This window comes from Scyliorhinus canicula, chromosome 13 (genome assembly GCF_902713615.1).
Source record: "Scyliorhinus canicula chromosome 13, sScyCan1.1, whole genome shotgun sequence".
Taxonomy (NCBI): Eukaryota; Metazoa; Chordata; class Chondrichthyes; order Carcharhiniformes; family Scyliorhinidae; genus Scyliorhinus; species Scyliorhinus canicula.
This window is the reverse complement of record NC_052158.1, coordinates 44305471-44322969: the sequence shown is the minus strand read 5'-3', so window position 1 is coordinate 44322969 and position 17499 is coordinate 44305471. Positions and strand designations below refer to the sequence as shown.

Below are 17499 nucleotides of genomic sequence, written 5' to 3'. Positions count from 1 at the left end.
AGAACTTCCTTCCCAGCAGCGCCGCTCCACCGCCCCCCGACTGATCCTCCCCCCCCCCCCCCCCCCCAGCTCCAGCACAGACTGGATAATATCCCAAACTCGTATCCAGCTATTGCCTCATTTTTCCACCAGCTTGTTCTGTCCCCAGAACTCTGAGAATCTCAGCCCAAATCCTCAGACCTTTTATTCACTCTTCAACCAACATTTTGTCCCCTGATTCCTGGAAGAGGGGCTCGGCATTCCGAGTTCCTCTGCAGAGAGCCGGTTGCTGCGAATGGACCAAAAGAGTCCTGAAACCTGAAACAATAAACTCTCTCACTGCCCTGTGAGTATGTCTCCATTAGACGGTGCAGTGAATACCGACAGAATAGATAACAATGGGGAGAAGTGATAGCAGTTTCAATGTCACAATTTTGTGGAAATAGAGGATTAAAAAAAAACACGTCGAAAATACTGAACAAATCCTCTGGAAGCAGGACTCAAGTCAAAAGGGAAAAGCACAAATGAAAATACTTTACGGATCTGTAACATCTGTGAAACGAGAAATAGTTCCTGACCTTTCATTGGAACAACCTGTTTCACCAAGGATGCATTTTCTGTCTTCGTTTCAGTTTTACAGCAAGTATTTTACTTTTATGTCAAACGACAGAGTTGTCTTTCCTACACTGAGGGTTATTGCAGGTCTGTCTGGCTGTGAGCAGCAGATACCAGAGAACCCCACCACCTGGAGGTCCCCTTCGAAGTCCAGCAGTACCCGACTTGGAAATATATTGCTGTTCCATCAATGGCGCTGGGCAAAATCGTGAAACTGCTCAAGAAGGCAACTCACCACAACCTTCTCAAGGGTAACTAGGGATGGACAATAAATGCTGCCGTCATCAGCGACTCCAACGCCCTGTAAATAATAAATAAACAAATCGACGACTATTAAAACCTAATTTTACCTTCGAAAAAGGTTTGAGGCCAAAGTTCTTTATTTCACAACCAGTCCTAATTTCGCATGAATTTTACGTTCGAACTGTTTCTTGTCTTCAATTTTAAACTCAGGGTTAGACGCTTAAAAGTCATTGTGCTGGCCGGGAATCGAACCCGGGTCCACTGCTTGGGAAGCAGCTATGCTCACCACTATACCACCAACGCATACAACTCAGCACCCAGCAATGCTTCCTTTGTGGCATGGGGCATGGTTTTGTTCAATTGGCTGGAGAGCTGGTTTGAGATGCAGAGCGAGGCCAATGGCGTGAACCGGCTGGGATTATTCATGAAGCACAATGCAGCCCTGTCCCTCTTCTGAGGTGTGGTAATCCTCAAATCAAATCACCACTACTCAGATCTTCCCCTCAAAGGGGAAAGTAGCCTGTGGTCGCCCGGGGCTGCGGCGACTTTAGCTTTACCTTTCATTTTGTGCATTGAATTTTCTTGAAAATATTTTGTAAGAATTCTTACTTTGTTTATGTTATTTCACTCCAATTTGATATGCTCATGAATGAAAGTGTCCTGTACTACTTCCGTTTAGCCAGGAGATGGCACCATTCCGCAATAAATGTGTGGATGCAATTTATTTCTGATGTTCTGGGTGTCATTACATCGGACTCTTACTCTGGCCTGTGACCTCACCTTGTCCTTGTGTCCTGATGCTGCCGTTCTCACACTGTTTAAGTTATCTTTATTATTGGACATCATTATCTCACTGTTTTAGTTGCTAATTTCATCAGGCACCTGGAGTGTCCACAGCACCGTTTATGCTGAGCTTCGCTTCTCTCATTGTCTCTGACTGAGAAATCATTTGTTAATGTTGAAGTCCGGCTTTTATTGAAACAAAGTTTCCACTGACAAGAAATCGAAGCTGGATTTTACATTAGTAACACATGGAGGTGAGAATGTTTGTGAATTTTATTTGAGGAGGGCCCCTTCTTTTCTGTCCTGACTGCGATATCTAATTAAATAATTCACCACTCTGATAGCCCGGGACTGAACCTGGGTCAAATGCTCAGACAGTCACCGCTATACCACCATCGCTCACCGGGCTATATCACCCTCTCTGTGTTAATAGAACAAATACACAAGCAACGAAGCGAGACAATGTATTAAATCAGACACTAGATAATCTTGCTACAAGTATGGCTGTCATGGACATCTAAACTTTCCTGATAGATCGTGAGGAGCAGGGTGGCTCAGTCAGAAAGTAGATCTATGGGGCATTATATGTGTTCTTCTAATGGGTGCAATAATTTTTATCTTTAAACACAATGTTGATATTGTTTGGCTCCAATTCTAAAGGGTTACGTATGGATAGTTACCTTGTTGCACAACTCGCGTCCAGCCAGGAGATGGGAGCAATGCACAATAATTTGGATTTGCCGCTTGTGTGCGCACATCTGGAGAGAAATGGAGCTCCGCTGCCCGGGGAACTGGGCAGGTTAGAGATACAGATACTGACCAACTGCAGCCTCTCCAAATAGATTCCGCAAAATCACTGAACTAAACAAAAACAAGCGTGACTGATCTTTTAAGAAACAATGACCGTGTCTCTGAAAACACAATTCCAGCTCCTCTTAACGAATTGATTTGTTGTAACGAATTCACTCGGAACCGCTTCAATGTCGGCCGCAATTGCTTGCCAGCTCTCAGACAGACACTGAGTGGATATAAGTTTGCTTCACTTATCAGGGTCCGGCTAAATAAAACAAATCACAGGCCCCTGATCTGCTTTTCTCCTGTTCTCAGACACATCCACTATCTACAAGGGCGCACTAACTGGTTTTCAGAGTAAGAGTCAGGCTGCAGTCCTCTCGTTCTCTCTCGATCCCTTTATCTCAGAACCACCTTACAGCTCTTCTTCTTAATACAATGAATCACTTCATTCTTCATCTGCCTCATGTCCTCCCATTCATCCAATCTGTCTGCGTCCTTTCTGAGCTCGGCTGCAGTTTCTGTCGTTCTTTTCACAGCCATAGGACGCCCCAAATAATTAACAGACAATAAAATACTTTTCAACAGTAGTCACTGTGCAAATTACTGCATTTCTGGACTGCCTGTTGGACAAGTTCAGAAATTCCCTCGTGGGAATGGGGAACACGCGCATCTGGCTCTGTGCTACAGCGGGTAGCCTGTCCGTGAAGCATTCACATTTATGGGTTCATATTGTGGAGTTGAAGTTTCGATAAAGTTTGAAGAAATCAGTAACAGGATGAGACCCACTCAGACACGGGGAGAATGTGCAAACTCCACACACGCCTGTATTTTTCTCTCTACCTGCTCCCCTTGCGCCTCCGGGTGAAAGATTTCGCAGGTTTAGATGGTGCCTCACGGAGGAAAATCAATGTCAGGAATGGGATTCGAACCCGAGTTTCCAGAAGAAACTGCGATCTGAACCGCAGTTAGAAAGGGAGGGTAATTGGAGACGGAGCTGTGGTGACGAAGGAGATTGTCCCTTCAGTGTGATGAATGAATGATCAAAATTAACAAATGAGTTCTCAGTCAGAGACAATGAGAGAAGCAAAGCTCCGTATAAAGGGTGCTGTGGACACTCCTGGTGCCTGATGAAATGAGCAACTAAACAGTAAGATCATAGATCATACAGAAGGAGGCCATTCGGCCCATCGAGTCTGCACCGGCTCCTGGAAAGAGCACCCTACCGAAGGTTAACACTTCCACCCTATCCCCATAACTCAGTAACCCCCCCCCAACACTAAGGGCAATTTTGGACTCTAAGGGCAATTTATCATGGCCAATCCACCTAACCTGCACATCTTTGGACTGTGGGAGGAAACCGGAGCACCCGGAGGAAACCCACACGGGGAGGATGTGCAGACTCCGCACAGACAGTGACCCAAGCCGAAATCGAACCTGGGACCCTGGAGCTGTGAAGCGATTGTGCTATCCACAATGCTACCGTGCTGCCCTAATGATGTCTACTAATAAAGATAACTTAAACAGTGTGCAAACGGCAGCATCAGGACACAAGGACAAGGTGAGGTCTCGGGTCAGAGTAAGAGCCCGATGTAATGACACCCAGAACATCAGAAATAAATTGCATCCACACATTTATTGCGGAATGGCGCCATCTCCTGGCTAAACGGAAGAAGTACAAGGACACTTTCATTCATGAGCATATTAAATTGCGTTAAAGAAAATTCAATACACAAAATAAAAGGTAGAGCTAAAGTCGCCGATGCACCAGGTGACCACAGACTGCTTTCCCCTTTGAGGAGAAGATGTCAGTGATGGTGATTTGACCTGAGGATGACAACACCTCAGAAGAGGGACAGGGCTGCATTGTGCTTCATGAATAATCTCAGCCGGTCCACGCCATTGGCCTCGCTCTGCATCTCAAACCAGCTCTCCAGCCAATTGAACAAAACCATGCCCCAAATTACAAAGGAAGCATTGCATGGTTTTGGTGGTACGTTGGTGAGCATAGCTGCTTCCCAAGTAGCGAATCTGGGTTCGATTCCCGACCAGCGCAGTGACTTTCAAGCACCTAACCCTGAGTTTAAAACTGAAGATAAGAAACAGTTCGAACGCAGAATTCATGCGAAATTAGGACTGGTTGTGAAATGAGGAACTTTGGCATCAACTCTTTTTCGAAGGTAAAATTAGGTTTTAATAGCCGTCTATTTGTTTATTTATTATTTACAGGGCGTTGGAGTCGCTGATGACGGCAGCATTTATTGTCCATCCCTAGTTACCCTTGAGAAGGTTGTGGTAAGTTGCCTTCTTGAGCAGTTTCACGATTTTGCCCAGCGCCATTGATGGAACAGCAATATATTTCCAAATCGGGTACTGCTGGACTTCGAAGGGGATCTCCAAGTGGTGGGTTCTCTGGTATCTGCTGCTCACAGCCAGACAGACCTGCAATAACCCTCAGTGTAGGAAAGACAACTCTGTCGTTTGACATAAAAGTAAAATACTGCAGATGCTATAAAACTGAAACGAAGACAGAAAATGCATCCTTGGAGAAACAGGTCGTTCCAATGAAAGGTCAGGAACTATTTCTCGTTTCACAGATGTTACAGATCCGCAAAGTATTTTCAGCTTTCATTTGTGCTTTTCGCCTTTGATTTGAGTCCTGCTTCCAGAGGATCTGTTCAGTATTTTCGACGTTTTTTTTAAGTTCCTCTATTTCCACAAAATTGTGACATTGAAACTGCTCGCACTTCTCCCCATTGTTATCTATTCTGTCGGTATTCACTGCACCGTCTAATGGAGACATACTCACAGGGCTGTGAGAGAGTTTATTGTTTCAGGTTTCAGGACTCTTTTGGTCCATTCGCAGCAACCGGCTGTCTGCAGAGGAACTCGGAATGCCGAGCCCGGGGGTTCGATCAGGGGGATGGTCGCTGCTGGGAAGGAAGTTGTCATGTCTGCCCACAAATCTGAATGTTGGTGTTGTGGCGGTGAGCAGATTCCGAGCAGAGGTTAATACCTTTCACCTGGCATCACCTAAAACAGAATGATAGGATGGACATGGCCTCGGTTTAACATCTCCAATAGTGCAGCTCTCCCTCAGTACTGTACTGGAGTGATTGCGTTCCTTATTAGGCACAAATTCTGCAATGGGACTTGAAGACACACCTTGTGTTTCAAAGGTGACAACGACCAAGTCAGCCCCAGTGAAAGTGTTTCCGAAATCATCCAATCCACAGATACATGACTGGGGAAATTATGAGGTCATATCCTGGTAGGTCACATGACAGTTGGAGCCACAAGGCATCACAATCAGATTTGTGACTGGATTCAAACCCAGATCCTGTCACAATGACTTTTCAAATAAAGCTGTCAGCTGCTTGAAAATACAATAGTTAAACGTCCCGCTTGACCATGAAGAGGTCTAGAGCGATATTTACAAAACTAAATCCTTTGACAAAACAGTTGGAAAAAAAACATTGAGATTGAAATACCGTGGGGAAATGTCAGGTTATTATTGAGAACCCTACTGAGAGAACGTCATTGGACAACAGAGAAATCAGGTGAAGAATCCGAGTAAATGAATATTAGATAACACGTCAAGGTCAAAACTACATCAACTCTTGTGAAGATCAATGAGTAAAATCTGAGAGCTTCAGTTAATCAAGTAGACACATTCTCTGGATCAAGCCTTCTGTTTACAACAGGGTTTATTGAACTGAGTAGAATTGACACATCATTACACAACAAGTAAGTAATCAGGTATTTTTTGTTGAAGCGGACAGTTTAAGACATTGAATTCAAATAAACAATAATTTGTGAAAATGAGTTGATAATTCTAAACAAATTTTACTTTCTAATACATGAAATGCAACAATTAAATTACAAATAATAACAGGGGATGCCTACGAGCGGAAACAGAGAGAGAGTGAATTGAAGAGTGAAGAGTTTAGAATAGATAGAACAGTACAGCACAGAACAGGCCCTTCGGCCCTCAATGTTGTGCCGAGCAATGATCACCCTACTTAAACCCACGTAACCCGTATGCCTGTAACCCAACAATCCCCCCATTAACCTTACACTACGGGCAATTTAGCATGGCCAATACACCTAACCCGCACATCTTTGGACTGTGGGAGGAAACCGGAGCACCCGGAGGAAACCCACGCACACACGGGGAGGACGTGCAGACTCCACACAGACAGTGACCCAGCCGGGAATCGAACCTGGGACCCTGGAGCTGTGAAGCATTGATGCTAACCACCATGCTACCGTGAGGCTGTATTGTTAGTGGGGATTAGGTGCAGAGGGGGAAGGAGCTGCTGCATAATTTAAACGGAGGGACAACAGGAAAAAAGTACAAGAGACAAAGAGCGGAACTTTCATTAAATAGACAGAACTTTAAATGGACAGCTCATTTCAGTGAAATATTGGGACTGCTGAGAGCCGTTGCCTCCACATCCTGTGCTCGGTGGGACCTCCAAAGCAGGATGACGATATTTGTCTCAATCACAATACTTTAGGGAACAAAGCAGAACACAGAAGCTGCTAATGACGCACTGAAGGCGGAGCTGGTGGAGGAATTGGCCAGGATGAAAATAGATACAGACGAGGCAATGAAAAGGTTGGCAGTGTTCACAGTAGAAATGTAACCCAATCCGGATGTGACACATCCTGGATCACTGAGGAAAGGAAGGGTGGAAATAGCGGAGCTTCCAGCCACAATGTTTCAATCCGCCTTGGATATGGGAGTGAAGCCAGAGAACTGCAGGTTGGTAATGTGCCATCCGTGTTTAAAATGGGGAGGGATAAACCCAGTAACTGCAGAGCAGTTAGTCCAATGTTGTTGGTGGGGAAACCTTTAGAGCCAATAATCTGAGAGATAATCCACTGTCACGCGGTAGAAAGTGGATTGATAAATGATAAACAGTACAGATTGGTTACCGAAAATTATAACTGAAATACTTAATGAAGTTCTATGATGAAGTTACAGAGTACATTGAGCCGGGGAGTGAGATTGATGGTGTCAAGACTTCAAAAGGGGTTTGAAAAGGTCCCCAGTGATAGGCTTGCTAGCAACTTTCAAGCAGATGGGATTAAAGGGGCAGTGAGTGCATGGATACAAAATTGGATAAAGGGCAGAAAGGATAAAGTAGTGGTGAGTGGTTGTTTTTCAAAGTGAAGGGATTTATACAGAACCGATGCTCTGTCAGGTCAGCTGGTATTTCTGTTCCCATCCCCAGAGCTCTGTTAAAATTTAATAACTGCCAGCCTATATCCAGTTTGCTGATGGCACTAAACCCGAGAGCAGTAGTGAGAGAGAGGACGAGGGTGAGAGCGTTGTGTGTGTGTGTGTGTGTGGTGCGGGGGGGGGGGGGGGGGGGGGGGGGGGGAGGGGAGGGGGCTGTTAAAGAACAGTGGGGGAGGGGCTGCAGCAAACCAGCCAAATTTAAAATAAATGCTCAAAGCATGGTATTACAGGAAAGGAGGAAATTGGTTGGTTTGGGCATATTTCTCTATAAATTAGGACATTCATTTCAACTCGAGCTGGAAAACAAAACATTTTAATCAGGGTGAGTACGTAGGAACAAAGAACATAAAGTACAGAAGGAAGCCATTCGGCTCATCGAGTCTGTACGACCCACTTATGACCTCACGGCCACCCTATCTCCGCAAGCGACCCACTTAAGCTCTCACTTCCACCCTATCCCCGTCACTCAACAACATATCCTCACTTTTTTGGCCACTAAGGGCAATTTATCATGGCCAATCCATCTCAGCTGGACGTCTTCGGACTGTGGGAGGAAAGCGGAGCACCCGGAGGAAACCCACACAGACATGGGTGAACGTGCATACTCCTCACAGACAGAACAGTAAGTGTATGTGTAATACAGTACGAGTGTTCCTGCAGAGCAGGTCAAGAGGCATTCATAAAATTAATAGTTTAAACAAGGTAATGATTAGATTATAAAAGAGAGAATAGAGGTTCCTTTTTTGTTCAATGATGAGCAACTGATCCGTGCAGATCCTGCCACATGTTGGAAAATCTCTGCCACTTAATGTGTTTTGGGGGACACATGTGTAGGCAGTGGCCCTAACTACTTGAGCTCGTGATTAGGTTTTCGAAGATTGAGGGGCAGCTGGAATCACTGTGGAGAATCCAGGAGGATGTGTACATTCCAGGAGGTGGAGAGCCCAAAGGGAATGGGAGACTTCATGATTGAAGATGTGGGGAGATTGCGCATTCTCCCCGTGTTGGCTTGGGTTTCACCCCCACATCCTAAAGATGTGCCGAGTAAGTGGATTGGCCATGCTAAACTGCCCCTGAATTGGAAAATTGGAAAAATGAATTGGTACTTATTAAAAAAAATGACAGTAGATGTGGGGCCATCTAGAATAGCAGGAAGAGGCAGGAAGTGTGCCACTGTCAAACCGGTACTCAGCATTGGCGACGGCTGGCAATGGTGATACACAGAAGGATTGCAGTCCAGACCATGGCATCAATGGGCACGAAACTACACAGGACGAAACAGCACAGAGTAGAAATGCAGTCGTTATCGAGGCATCCATGGATGACAAGGCAATTCAGGGACAGCATAAAAGCAAAAGAAAAGGCATGCAAGTTGCTGAGGATTGGGACGCCTTTTCAGACGAGCAGAGAACAATTAGAAAAGCAATAAGGGGGAGAAGATGAACTATGAGTGTAAGCTAGTTATTAATATGAAAGAAAAGAGGAAGAGTATTTTTTCAATATATACAAGGTCAGAGAGAGGCAGGAATAGACAACGTACCACTGGAAAATGAGGCTGGAGAAGTAGTAATGGGAAACAAAGGAATGGCAAAGGAACTGGATAGTTACATTGCATAAGTCTTCACGGTGTAAGACACCAGTGGGATACCAGAACTTCATGAAAATTAGGGGGCAGAGGAGAGTGTTGTAGCCACCACTAAGGAGAAGGTTCTGGGAAACTGCAAGGTCTGAAGGTGGACGCAACCCCTGGACCGGGTGGACTACACCCCGGGATTCAGAGAGAGATAGATGAGGAGATTGTGGAGGCATTGGCGGTGATCTTTCAGGAATCACTGGAGGCAGGAACAGTCCCAGAGGACTGGAGAATGGCTAATGCAACACCCCTGTTTAGGAGGGGAGGGAGGCAAAAGACAGGTTGGCCTGGCTTTGGTCATTGGCAAGATTTTAGAGTCCATTATTAAACATGAGACTACGGAGTACCTGGGAGTGCATGAAAAAATAGGACTGAATCAGCATGGCTTCGTCAAGGGGAGATCATGACTGACAAATCTGCTGGAATTATTTGAGGATTTAACAAGGAAGATAGATAAAGGAGAACCAGTGGACTTGATATATTTAATTTCCAGAACGCCTTTGACAAGGTACCATATAGGAAGATGTAAAATAGGTTAAGAGCCCATGGTGCTAAGGGTAAGTTACTAGCATGGCTAGAAGATTGGCTAACTGGCAGAAGGTAGAGAACGGGCCTAAAGGGGTATTTTTCAGGGCGTCAGGTTGTGACTAGTGGTGTGCCTCAGGGGTCGGTGTTCGGACCACAACTTTGCACAATATACATTAACGATCTGGAGGAAGGAACTGAGGGTACTGGTGCTATGTTTGCAAATGATACAAAAATATGGAGATGGATAGGCAGTATTGAGGATGCAAGGGGGCTACAGAAGGGCCTGGACAGGCTAGGAGAGTGGGCTGATTGAATACAATGTGGAAAAGTGTGAGATTGTGCACTTTGGTAGGAAGAATGGAGGCATACACAATTTTCCAAATGGGTAATGTCTGAAGAAATCAGAAGCACAGAGGGACTTTGGAGTCCTTGTACAAAATTCTCCTCATGGTAACATGCAGGTTCAGTCGGCAGTTAGGAAGGCAAATTATGGAAGCATTTATGTCGAGAGGGCTAGAATACAAGAGCAGGGATGGCCCTATATCTAAGGAAGGATGTTCTGTCCATGGAAAGGATCCAGAGGAACTTCTGCTAAGAGAGCAGACAGCACCGGAACGAACATTCCGCATACTAATGAGGCAATCTCCAGGACAGTCAGCATAGTAATGGAACGATCCCAGGGACAAAGGACACAAATAGGGAAGTGATTGCAACATTGTATGGGAAGCCAGACACCCCGGTACCAGCGGGGTTCGAAGACAAAGCACCTGAAGGCCCGCCCAGTAGCTGCGGGACAGCCTCAGTATTGGGGAGATTCAAACAAATCGATTGGGAACAGACCCAATCGATCCCCTGCAGATAGAGGATCGGCCCAAAAGGGTGCAAAGCCCTGGGACCTATAAAAGACAGGTCCCAAACTCGGTTTGTTCTTCTTGACCAGCCCTCCTCTCTTGACCAGCCCTCTCGACCAGCCTTTACCGAAGAAGACCTTGACCGAGAGAGAGGGGAGGTTCGGACAGCAGCTGCCAGCAAGTAAGTGTCTCACAACGATCGCTACCAGAGATAGACACTCCTGACCCCTTTTTAACCCGTACCAACCTGAAGTCTGCGCACCCAGTGCAGAGCAAGAGGCTATTGTCCCCTGATCCGGCAGTTCCTTATTCAGGTAAGTATTGGTCTATTTAGTGGTAGGAATAGTTTAGTCATCTTAGCGTGTGCATGAGTAGTTTATAATTGTATTATAATAAACTCATTTGTTTGAACTTACTAATTGGTGTATGGTTTTATTGCTTTGAACTTGACCTTGAAACTTGTGGCTGTATCTTAACGATACCTGGCGACTCCAAAGCTAAGCAACAAAACAGAGCCAAATCGAGTGTTAAGCACACTCACCCAAAACGAGCAACATTTAGTGGCAACATCCGACGGGACTCGATTAGAAGTGGCCCCCCCACTCCCGAGAGAACCCAGAAATTTGAATCTGAAATCCAATTGGGTAAAGGAAAAACCACGAGTGTTCAAGTAGTTCAAATCAATACTCCTAATTCGGAAGTGTGTTTTTTGCATGCGTAACTAACAGGGTTGTAAGGTAAAACCGAGAGATTATTGTGGCGACAAACTGTCAGGAGTTTTATAATTCGGAACATAGCGAAAGCCGTACCCGTATTTTATAAGCATTGCCTTAATATCCCTCGTTCCAAATTAAAAGAGAGCATAGAACATAGAACATAGAATGATACAGCGCAGTACTGGCCCTTTGGCCCATGATGTTGCACCGACATGGGAAGTCAAAAACTAAAGGCCATCTAACCTACACTATTCCATTATCATCCATATGCTTATCAAATAAACTTTTAAATGCCCTCAATGTTGGCGAGTTCACTACTGTTGCAGGTAGGGCATTCCACGGCCTCACCACTCTTTGCGTAAAAAACCTACCTCTGACGTCTGTCCTATATCTATTACCCCTCAATTTAAGGCTATATCCCCTCATGCTAGCCACCTCCATCCGCGGGAGAAGGCTCTCACTGTCCACCCTATCTAACCCTCTGATCATTTTGTATGCCTCTATTAAGTCACCTCTTAACCTTCTTCTCTCTAACGAAAACAACCTCAAGTCCATCAGCCTTTCCTCATAAGATTTTCCCTCCATACCAGGCAACATCCTGGTTAATCCCCTCTGCACCCGTTCCAAAGCTTCCACGTCCTTCCTATAATGAGGCGACCAGAACTGTACGCAATACTCCAAATGCGGCCGTACCAGAGTTTTGTACAGCTGCAACATGACCTCATGGCTCCGGAACTCAATCCCTCTACCAATAAAGGCCAACACACCGTAGGCCTTCTTCACAACCCTATCAACCTGGGTGGCAACTTTCAGGGATCTATGTACATGGACACCGAGATCCCTCTGCTCATCCACACTGCTAAGAATTTTACCATTAGCCAAATATTCCGCATTTCTGTTATTCTTTCCAAAGTGAATCACCTCACACTTCTCTACATTAAACTCAATTTGCCACCTCAGCCCAGCTCTGCAGCTTATCTATGTCCCTCTGTAACCTGCAACATTCTTCCACACTGTCTACAACTCCACCGTCTTTAGTGTCGTCTGCAAATTTACTCACCCAACCTTCTGTGCCCTCCTCTAGGTCATTTATAAAAATGACAAACAGCAACGGCCCCAGAACAGATCCTTGTGGTACGCCACTCGTAACTGAACACCATTCTGAACATTTGCCATCAACCACCACCCTCTGTCTTCTTTCAACTAGCCAATTTCTGATCCACATCTCTAAATCACCCTCAATCCCCAGCCTCCGTATTTTCTGCAATAGACGACCGTGGGGAACCTTATCAAACGCTTTACTGAAATCCATATACACCACATCAACTGCTCTACCCTCGTCTACCTGTTCAGTCACCTTCTCAAAGAACTCGATAAGGTTTGTGAGGCATGACCTCCCCTTCACAAAACCATGCTGACTATACCTGATCATATTATTCCTATCTAGATGATTATAAATCGTATCTCTTATAATCCTCTCCAAGACTTTACCCACAACAGACGTGAGGCTCACCGGCCTATAGTTACCAGCTAGGAGAAAAAGAGATGGCCATGCAGGCAATGGAACACCTCATGAACCCAGAGCAGTTCATTGTCGCAGCGACCAATAGCAGCAGAGTAGGCCAGTGTCCCGTGTGGGAGCTGGAACTCAGGAAGTACCTCAAAGAGAAAGGATGGCCCCTTTGGATGAGTTTCGTGTGAATGAGGAGACAAGTCCCGGGTGTATAGGACATACTTGGTGGGAGAACCTATCTCAAATTCATAAGAAAAGTATAGGTAAAGCACGTAAGCCGATGGCAATTGTGTCCTGCTTGGCACAATTGCGAGGCACAGAGGAGGTTGTCAGGAAGCTCCGAGCAGAGTTAGAGGAGAAGAACAGAATGAGCAAAGTGGATGTCAGGGACATCGAAAAGGAGAATCTAGGTTTAAGGCAACGACTGGTAGATAAGGATAGAGAAGTGGATGATTCCAAGAGGGCACATCAGTCTTGTCTAGCCCATCTGAGCAGTTCCCAAGTTCAATATGAAAAGGCCTATCAAGATGTGCAGCGTGCAGTCTTGGTAAAAGAAGAAGCAGAAAAGCAGGTAGAGACACTGAAGAAGCAGTGTAGCGACTGAAAGGCAGCTTTAAAGGCACTCCATGCTGCCACCACTGAGCAAAGGCAAAGTACAGTGGATCATGCGAAATGTAGGAAGCAGATTGCGCAGCTGCAATCTCTGCTTTCTGTACAGAATGGGTTCCAAGAGACATTTGGGACACAGTTAGATGAAGAAAATGCCCCAGATTGGCAGGGATTAAGTGAAACAGTGCAGCTATATGTTCAGGGAACATGTGCGCTAGCAGCGCAGCAGAAAAGGAAAGCCCCCCAACCCCCCACAGATCAGATAGCACCTGCAAAAATGAACCCAGTCACCACCCAAAGAAAAGCAACCGCAGAAGGCGCACCCGAGGTCACATACACGACCCCCTTAACTGTAACCCAACTAAGGGACATGTGTGAGAAAATCACCCGGTTCCTCCCCACTGCAGACCCCCACCAATTCTTCGCACGAGTGAAACAGCAGGCGACCATGTACGGCCTTGATGAGCAAGAGCAGGTGAAGCTCACAGTTTTGAGTTTAGACTCATCGGTAGTAGCAACCCTCCCCGACCCACAGAACGTTGGAAGAGGCACCCTCGAAGAGATGCATACAACTATTTTAGACGCGATAGGGTACAACAGAGGAGACCCAGTCGAAGGCCTAAATAAGTGTAGGCAGAAATATGGTTAAATGGGCCCACACAATAATCTCCCAGGCCACAGATGCAGGTCAGAATGTCTGCAGCAATTATGACCCCTCAGAAGCAGCCCATAGTGAAAACTGGGTATTGAAAAGACTGTCCCGTGCTTGGGAGCAATCTGTCCAAGGCAAGATAAAAGTACAGAACCCCGAAGAAGCTCAGGCTGCAGCATATATTCAGGCAGTCAGAGCACACCAAAACCCCGCATGGGTAAATGAGGGAAAGGACAACCCCCCCACCGAAATCACAAGAATGTTATAACTGCGGACAGTTAGGGCATTTTGCTCGGAAATGCAATGCCCGGCAGAAATCTCAGAGAGGCCAGCAGACAGGCACTCTGACCAGGAACAAAGCAAAGCCTAGCCACAGTATAGGGATGCAGTCAGGACAGACCAATGTGGATGGAACGGACTGACGGTGTTCGGGCTCCCCCACTTGGGTCTGTGACACCCTTTGGGACCAATCCGGAAGACCGGTGGTCACGGCGAAAATTCGGGGAGAGCCCATAGAATTACTTTGGGACACAGGAGGATCCCGCACAACCATTAATTCCTCCACCACACCACAGGCAGACACGTGGCCCACTACAGCTTCAATAACCCTCAGCGGCTTTACAGGTCACTCACAGCAGGGACACATTACAACCCCTGTATCAATCCGGCGAGGGAACATCTCCACCAGACACCCCGTTGTTTTAGTTAATCTGTCCCGCACAGCAGAACACATATTGGGCATTGACTTTATGAATGCCCACAGCCTGTCGTTCGATCCAGTAAATCAGTGTGTCTGGCGAATGGCAAAATCAGACAGAGCACCCGCAACGCTCACAGTAGGAGAGTATGCGAACAGGATAAGCGCAGTAGGCGACTATTGTTTTGACCCGACCACACTTAGCACGGCCAAACAGGTTAGGGCATTTTGAATAAGGTTATTTTTGAATAAGCACAGGACAGCATTTGCCAGTCACCTAACCCGAGACCACAGAGACAATACCGATTTCCCCTCGAAGCAGAGGGAGAAATTGGAAAAGTTATAGAGACCTTATTAGAGCAGGGTGTACTTAGGACAGTAGCCTCGACTAATAATGCCCCTATTTGGCCAGTGAGGAAGCCCGACGGATCATGGCGTCTGACCATTGATTATCGGGAACTCAACAAAGTAACCCCAGCAGTAGCCCCCACGGTAGCAAGAAGTCCCGAGACCATGCTCAAGCAGGGACTCCACTCCAAATATTTCACGGTATTGGACATTAGCAACGGTTTTTTGGTCAATCCCATTGGCAAAGGCGTGCCAGTACAAATTTGCCTTCACATTCAAAGGACAGCAGTACACGTGGACATGCCTCCTACAAGGATTCCACAATTCCCCCTCCATTTTCCACCGACAGCTGGCAAATGGACTAGCAAAATTTTCCCGACCTGAATGTTTGGTACAGTATGTGGACGACCTATTGCTGCAGACAGACACCAAGGCAGAGCACATCACGCTTCTGTCTGAACTCCTGGAACTTCTGAACTCAATCGGATGTAAGGTTAACCCCAGAAAGGCCCAAATATTGGATAATCAAGTGATGTAATTGGGTACAGTCATCACACACGGCAAACGCGAGATCGAGTTCAAAAGAATTGACTCGATCGTCAAATTGCCCCTTTCCCAAAATGTTTCAGCACTCCGGTCATTTTTAGGACTGGTTGGGTATTGTCGGAACCATATCGATGGTTTTGCGACCAAGGCAGCCCCACTTTCAGACCTCCTTAAGAAAGGAGCACCTTGGGAATGTCTTCCGCAGCATACAGAGGCTGGGGAAGAGTTAAAGAAAGCCCTTAGCGCAGCACCCGCGCTACAAGTTCCAGACCAACTCTCCCCCTATGCAATTGAGGTAGCTAGCACAGATCTGACCCTCTCGGCCGTGCTCCTTCAGGAATGGCACGAGCAGCTACGACAAGTGGCTTATGCCTCACAACTATTAGACCCCGTGGAGCAAGGTTTCTCAGCCTGCGAAAGACATCTGCTCGCGGTATTCTGGGCAGTACAATATTTTTCCTACATTATCGGACTCAACCCCATCACCATTTTGACCGAAAACACGCCCACACAGTTACTTTTAGACGGACGACTGAAGGATGGTTCAGTGAGCCAGATAAGAGCAGCTAGATGGACACTTCTGTTACAGGGACGGGACGTAACAGTTAAACGGACCAAGACACACACATTTTTAGCAGACAACCTACAGTATCCAGGACTACCCCATGAATGCGAAATAGTAGCCACCCCTACACAACACAGGACCCTTCATTGCTAAGACACCCCCCAGGAAGATAGGGAATTCAAGCCAGAGCCCCCAGCCCACGGGCACGTGTGCACCCCTACGGATTTATGTGGACGGTTCATCCACAGTTTTAGATGACGAACGCATTACAGGGTGCGGTATTTATGTGGAAGATGTGCAGGGACATGCACTAGAGGAGATAGCACTAAAGTTACCCGGTCACTTAGGCTCGCAGGCAGCAGAGCTCACGGCCATTGCATACATAGTGAACCACCCAGATTCGTTCTCCAGCCAAGCAGATATATATTCGGACAGTGTATATGTCTGTAACAGCCTCACAGATTTTCTACCCCTGTGGAGAAGAAGAGGTTTTGTCTCCGCGGACGGCAAGCCCCTTCCATCAGCCCCATTACTCCACCATATCGTAGAGAAGGCAAAGGACAAGACGTATGGCATTATGAAGGTTAGAAGCCACCATCGATCATCCCCCCCTGGTAATGTGAAAGCCGACGCACTGGCTAAAGCAGGTTCCAGGTGAGGTCATTTTTGGACACCCCCAGCTAGCGCACCAGCTAGAGCCCCTGTGAGTTCAGTTCAGGTCTCACAGGCAGACGTAGAGGATTTAGTACAGGCACAGAAGCAGGACGAAAATCTCCGGGAGATTTTAAAAGGAAAGTTTGTGGCCCAGTACGACAAATTCAAACACGATTTGACCACACATGAGGGTGTGATTATAAAAGACCAGTTGTATGTGGTTCCTGAGAAAGACAGGAATCAAATGATTGCCTTATTGCATGATGGTCATGGACACCAAGGGATCGACCCTACCACAGCCCACCTTAGACAACTCTGTTGGTGGCCCAATTTAAGAGACAATTTAACACACTACATCGAGAACTGTTTAATTTGTGCACAGAATAACCCAGAAAGGTATTCTAAGAAGGCACAACTCAGCCACACTCGCCCCGTTAATGGTCCCTGGACTAACCTCGAGATCGATTTTATAGGTCCATTGCCCCCTTGCAGGAATGGCTATAAATATGTTCTGGTGGTCATAGGCA

General features: G+C 46.4%; 1 non-coding gene and 1 pseudogene across 1 annotated transcript; one reads left to right on the top strand and one right to left on the bottom strand.

Annotated features, from left to right (window-relative positions):
- Positions 1-17499, top strand: part of LOC119975579 — a 173578-nt pseudogene that overhangs the window by 27093 nt on the left and 128986 nt on the right.
- trnag-ccc lies at positions 1069-1140 on the bottom strand. Its single transcript has one exon. It is a non-coding gene; the product is annotated as a tRNA-Gly (tRNA).